Raw genomic sequence first — 7,327 nt, forward strand, 5'->3', positions numbered from 1 at the left:
GCGAATGTATTCTATGGTCTGATAGACTGATCATCTCCATTCCATATGTAATCCCTAGCACACCAAGCCACTGATTGACTTGTTCAAGGAGAAGAAGTTCCTTCATAAGAGCTAATCATATGACTTATGCAAGGGCTTCGCTCTCCGCAATGATGATTCCCAACCAGAACTCGGCAGTGTTTTGTTGTAAGACTACTATGTGGTCATGCTTGTTTGGGACAGCGTGTTCACATGTGTGTAGCGGAACCAGCTCATGTTTTGGAGCTTGCTATTGTAGTTCATTTCCCGAGAATCTCACAACATCGTTTTGTCGATTTGTGTTGCAAACTTCATTTTCTAGTCATGCTATCTAAAATATCATGTTACCAACCAGATCTGAATCTTAGGCAGATATGATGGTTGGAACATTCCCATCATTTGCATTTTGTTTCCAGCTTGCACCGCCATTGTGCCAATTTCCCATGGGCTGCCCTTCTCAGCAGTTGCTGTCCAGGATCATCTTCAAAAGTGGTCCTACCATGGGTCCCATCCATTTCCGATGATAAGCAAAAATCATCCATTGTGTTGTCTTCAACAAGGTAGTCCACATCGTCCATTCTATTCTGAGTATGACATTTCTTCAAGCTCCTTCACACGATCGTTTGTGATTGCCTTAGGCTGGTATAAAGAGTTTCAATGATCTCTGAATCCAAAGTAATTCTTTTTGCCACTTAAGGGAATATTTCTATGAGCCACCTTCACTAAGGTGCCCAGTTATGGAGTCATGGCAATTGACTCCCCGCTACTTTGAAACCGTTCACCATCTTACTTAAGTATGGAATTGTTGCCCACCAACTTGAACCTTGTCATCTACCTCTTTCCATCACTCCTGATCTGTGTTTCATGTCTCAGCTCAGGAGATGTTCTAATGTCTCACTCTATGAGTTGATCTTGAGTGCTCGATCTTCGAGGAGATCATTTCTTATAGAGTTTCCTTCTGTCGTCATCATGTTGGATGAAGACCTTGAAAGCAAAGACGTCAAGATCGATATGAAGCAATGAATCAACATCTTTGAGAAGGGAAGATGGATCATGAAGATTGTGATAGTTTTGTGCCCCTCTGTCTTATTACCTCACGTCCTGAATCTCGGGACGAGATTCTTGTTTAGTGGGGGTGAGTTGTCGTAGTTCAGGATAGCCACCGAGTCAAAGCTGGCTTGCTGCAGTCAAACTCCACCACCCCCTTTGTTGATACTGATGCATATGTAGCTAGTTCTGATGTAAGTCTTGCTGGGTACATTTGTACTCACGTTTGCCTATTTTATGTTTTGCAGAGAGACGTCGGTCTCGCTAGTAGTTCCATGTGGACTTCAACGTTTAGCTTGATACCTCAGCTACGATCTTGTGCCCTCGGCAGGATCTGGTAGATAGTCAGGCTTCTCAGCCTTTTTCATTTGTAGATATCTGTACTAAGACATGTTAAGCTTCCGCATGTGCTTTGACTTGTATGCTCTGAATGTTGGGTCATGAGACCCATGTTTGTAACATCTCGCTCCTCGGAGCCTAATGATAAATACTTTGAGTCATAGAGTTTTGTTTGTGATGCCATGTTGTATTTACACATATCGAGCATATTGTGTGTATGATTGAAATGCTTGGTATGTGTGGGATCCGACAACCTAGTTGTTTATCCTTGGTAGCCTCTCTTATGGGGAAATGTAGTCTTGTGCTTCCATGAGCCATAGTAGTCTGCTACAGCCCGGTTCACCGGAGTCCTGCTAGCCCAGCACTACTGCTCCGGAACACTTGACTGGCCGGCATGTGATTCACTTCGTTCCTGTGTCTGTCCCTTCGGGGAAATGTCACGCGGTGACATCCGGAGTCCTGCCTAGCCTGCTACAGCCCAGTTCACCGGAGTCCTGTTAGCCTAGTGCTACAGCCCGGATTCGCACGCTGCTGACCGACATGCTCGATGTTGACTCATGTATGCCTGTCCCCGTAAGTTAGTGCCACTTTGGGTTCACGACTAGTCATGTCGGCCCGGGTTCTCTGTCATATGGATGCTAGCGACACTATCATATACGTGAGCCAAAAGGCGCAAACGGTCCCGGGCCATGGTAAGGCGACACCCGTGGGAATACCGTGCGTGAGGCCGCAAAGTGATATGAGGTGTTACCGGCTAGATCGATGTGACTTGGAATCGGAGTCCTGACATCTGGCGTACCGCAAAATGGAGGAAACGGACCTCCTATGGTCGAAAAAGGGGTCATGTTGATTGGGAGGGGTGTGGCGTACCGCAAAACGGAGGAAACGGACTTGTGTTGGAGTGCTACGGTCGAAACGGGGGTCCTGTTCATCGGGAGGGGTGTGGCGTACCGCAAAACGGGACTCCACGGGATACTGTTCATCTCCACCGTCGACCCCCTCCAGCCTCCACAGGCTACTGTTCATCCACTGTCAACCTCCTCCAGCCTCCACCTGCGACTATTCATCCACGGGCTCCTGTTCATCCAGCCTCCACCGCGCGCTACTCCACCAGCTACTGTTCAACCAGCCCTCTCCACGGGCTCCTGTTCAACAACCCCTCCACGGGCTACTGTTCATCCAGCCCTCCACCGTCTACTGTTCATCCAGCCCTCCACGGGGTGGTCCTGTTCATCCAGCCCTCCACGGGGTCCTATTCATCCAGCCCCAACCGGTTCGATCGATCGGGGTCCTGTTCATCCAGAGGCAGCATCACGGGGTCCTATTCATCCACCCCCACCGGGAACTGTTCATCCAAACCCCCCCAGCAACAGTCACTGTTCATCCAGAGGCAACACCACGGGGTCCTGTTCATCCACCCCCACCGGGAACTGTTCATCCAAACCCCCCCAGCAACGCTCATTGTTCATCCAGAGGCAGCATCGATTGGCTTCAGTTAGCAGCAGTAGCGAAGGAATCGCTCGATCGGGTTCAGTTAACAGCCATCGATCGATCGCTCGGGTTCAGTAACGCGTAGCCTGCAGTGCAATCGCTCGGGTTTAGTTAGAGCCCAACGCCTCGCACCCATGCGCGTGCGTGTACGAGAGAAATGCGCATCGCTCGGCCCCGACCACCCACCGTAACCGGGAACACCCCGATATTTTCCTCGCCCTTGCTTCTACCACGGTTTTTCCGTCATGGACGGCCCAAAGAATGCCATGCAGCTGCGTCTCCGGCCCGCCCAGGACGAAAAGCCCATTTTTGTCATGATTTTTTGTCATAGAAGTAGGATCCCACCACATCTATGATGATGCCGTGTTTTGTCACAATTATTGTCATAGAAGTGTCATAAGTATGACAGAAAAAAAATTCGTTTGGCCCAAAATGTCACGGATGTGTCTTTTTTTGTAGTGATGACACGAACGAACATCAGTGCAAGATGATGATGGCGCGCGCTCCATATCCATGTTATAACACCTCATTTGTAATGAACAATTGTCCTGAAAAAATATTACATGCCAAAGTAATCGTTCCCAAACGACTTAATATGCTGATAAAACATAGAGGAAAGATATCACCTGATGTTTTGTCAGGTAAACGCCACATTCTAGTAATCATAGACTTGTAGTCTTGTTTCTCTGTTTAACGTGAAACCCATAGGAATACAATATACTAGTAATGTACTAGCAGTTCGTCTCTTTGCTCCAGTTACTCAATCATATTCTTGGCCATCCCAACATCACCTGGTAGCCAATAAACAGACTAGCACAACCTGCTCCGATAACTGTTTTGACCTCCGCACACATAGGCAGTAGTGCTGCTAAGCTTTAAATAATGACGGGACTGGACCTTGCACCCTTGTGAGGTTCTCCTCTCCGTGTAGCAGACGGATATTAAAAAAGTGCAACTTGATTTGCAGGCCTTGGTCTTTACGCCAGGGAGCAGTACTCCATCTAATCGGATTCCTCTGGACTTACGCGTGTTCACAACCACACGCAGGTGAACAAGCCTAGCAGATGATCCGTGACCCAGCGATTTGATAGATAATGTACGCCTTTGTAGGGCGGCGCAACAGCGGAGATTGATTGTCGGTCTCAACGGATGATGTCCGCAGAGAAAACGACCGTGATACGCCGGATCACGAGATTGTGGCGGTGGACAGATTGCATCCTTTTGCCCATCCTTCTTTCTTTTCCTGATCTTGATTGATGAACTTGAGGACGATGTGAATCTTCTTGCGCCGGCTCTTCTTTATCCGGTCAAACTGCGAGCTTCTCGATCCCTGGTTGAGATCCCTCCAAGAACTCAACACCACCGTGCGCGAGCCCCATGGTGGGGGCCAACTGTCGTGGATTTGTCACGGCAGATATCCTAGTGTGAGGACTTAGTGGTGAGGCCAACGCATCTATGTGGTAGCTTGAGAGGGGTTGATCGGGACGAGAGACACGAGGCGATTTAACACACAAGAGAAGGATTTAGACAGCTTCGGGCCCCGGGAAACATCATCCGGTAATAGCCCTACATGATGTTTGTGGCTAGGTCTCATTATGCTCATGAGGGAGTCGCCGCATAAGCCGGCTCCCCTTTAGTTGTGTCTAGCCTTCAAGATTATCTCTCTTTTCTTGGGGTGCCCTGGCCCTCCTTATATATGTTGAAGGGGCGGGTTACATGACTAGTCCTAGTAGAATTAGGACTACTCTATTACAAGTGGAGTCCTAGTCTTGCTTCCTTTGTTAAGGGAATATTCCTTACGCTTTCCTCTTAAGACGGCCCACTATAACATGAGCCAGCCTTCTGGGCCTTGGGCCTAGTCCTCTGTCTGCCCCGCCGTCGGGGCCATTAGTGAGTCGCCAGGCTCGTGAGTCGTCAGACCAGTGAGCCGCCAGACTCGTGAGTCGCCAATCCTCCGGCGGGTTACCAATGAAACGCTAAATCCCAGCCGGGTCATATATCCGGCCGGGTCATACCGCAGGGTATATCCCCGACAAAGCCCGACAACAACCACAACATCATCGGTACCAAATGGGTGTTTCTCAACAAGCAAGATGAAGATGGACAAGTCGTTCGCAACAAAGCATGTCTCGTCGCCCAAGGTTACACTCAAGTCAAAGGTATGGACTATGGTGAGACATATACCCCGTTGCTAGACTTGAGTCCATCCGCATCTTACTTGCCTATGCTAATCACCATGATATTACTTTATACCAAATGGACATTAAAAGTGCTTTTATAAATGGTGAAATTGAGGAGGAAGTTTATGTTAAACAACCTCCCAGCTTTGTTAATCCTAAGAAACCCGATCATATTTACAAACTTCACAAAGCTCTTTATGGTCTTAAACAAGCTCCTAGAGCGTCGTATAAATGCTTGACCAAGTTCCTTATTGAAAAAGGCTTTGAGATTGGAAAGATTGATTCTACTCTTTTTACTAAAAGGGTTAATGGTGAATTATTTGTGTGCCAAATTTATGTTGATGATATCATATTTGGTTCGACTAACCCTCATTTTAGTGAAAAGTTTGGGAAGCTAATGTCGAAGAAGTTTGAGATGTCTATGATGAGTGAACTCAAGTTCTTTCTTGGTTTGCAAATCAAGCAAACTAAGGAAGGCATGTTTGTTTCTCAAACAAAGTACACCAAGGACTTATTCAAGAAGTTCAACATGCAAGAAAGCAAAGGTATGAAAACACCCATGCCTACTAGTGGACATCTTGACTTGACCAAGGATGGCAAATCGGTTGACCAAAAGGTTTTACCGTTCTATGATTGGTTCATTGTTATATCTATGTGCCTCCCGTCCCGATATTATGCTAAGTGTGTGCATGTGTGCACGATATCAAGCGCCCCCCAAAGAATGTCATCTTAAGGCTGTGAAAAGGATAGTGAGATACTTAATCCATACACCAAATTTTGGCATTTGGAATCCTAAGAGGTCTTGTTTTGATCTTGTTGGCTATTCCAACTCGGACTATGCCAGAGACAAGGTTGATAGGAAGTCCACTTCAGGTACTTGTCAATTTCTTGGTAGATCTCTTGTGTCTTGGTCCTCCAAGAAACAAAACTCGGTATCCTTATCCACCGCCGAAGCGGAATACATTGCCGCCGGTTCATGTTGTGCTCAGTTACTTTGGATGACCCAAACTCTTAAAGATTATGGGATCTATGTGAAACATGTTCCATTGCTTTGTGACAATGAAAGTGCTATTAAGATTGCTCATAATCTCGTGCAACATTCTCGAACTAAGCATATTGAATTTCGTCATCATTTCATTCGAGATCATGTTGCTAAAGGGGACATTGATCTTAAGCATGTTCGTACCGATAAGCAATTGGCGGATATATTCACCAAACCGCTTGATGAGAAAGTATTTTGCCATTTGAGAGGTGAATTGAACATCATTGATGCTTCAAACTTGGAGTAGATACTCCATTTGGATACATGCAAGGCATGAGCCTTTGACTAATCCTTGATATTTCTCTTATGATGATGATCATATGTCTTGGATATATTTGCACCCTTGCATGCTATCTAACCCTTATAGGTACTTGGATGAATCGAAATCTATGAGATTGCAAATTACTCACATCTTGAGCAATCTCTACATCACCAAGACTCTACAATATGGTGGTTGAAAGACAAGGAAGCATGAACCTTTCAACATATCCTTTGACAATTCCTCTATATCAAATTTCATTTGGTATCAAATTTCATGATTGTCATTTGGGATACACAAGTGCTCTTCCTTGCAAGACTAACCCATGTAGGTAGATGAACTCAAACTACAAGTGGTGCTCCCAACTCTTGATGAGCTACATCAACCTTGAGCATCCCACATAAGTTCAACTACATGATCAAGTTCAACACCACCACCCAAGGTATGTTGTTCCATCTTAGAGAAGCTTTACCCCAAGTCATGGGTCAAAGCAGCTCAACAAGATGCGAATACATCAAAATGCTTGAACAAAAAATGGTAACCCCATTTTGAGCTTAAACGATGAGTATGACCTACGATCAAGTGTTCTCACTTGACTCCTCAGTCAATATACTCTAATATAGGTGACTTTGTCGCCGACCAATTCTAGATGAAGTTCTCTAGTGTTTCTCTGTGTTCTTGCATATTTGTTCCCTTCTTTTATAAAAAAAACTTCATCTAGATTTCATCTCTTTTCTTTGTTCTGCATTCCCTGCATCCAATTCATTGCAAATCCTTCAGTAAATTCCTTGAAAATCTTTGTGAGATCTTCTTTGGCTAGTGAGCTGAGGTGAAAAATGTTCTCTTTGTGTTGAAATCGGACACAGTAGATTGCCACTTTCGGTCAAACCGAACCATTTCGGTGCCACCGAAGAAAACAACTCGGTGTTACCGATTTCAACGCTGAGAAGA

Source organism: Triticum aestivum, chromosome 1D (assembly GCF_018294505.1).
Source record: "Triticum aestivum cultivar Chinese Spring chromosome 1D, IWGSC CS RefSeq v2.1, whole genome shotgun sequence".
NCBI lineage: Eukaryota > Viridiplantae > Streptophyta > Magnoliopsida > Poales > Poaceae > Triticum > Triticum aestivum.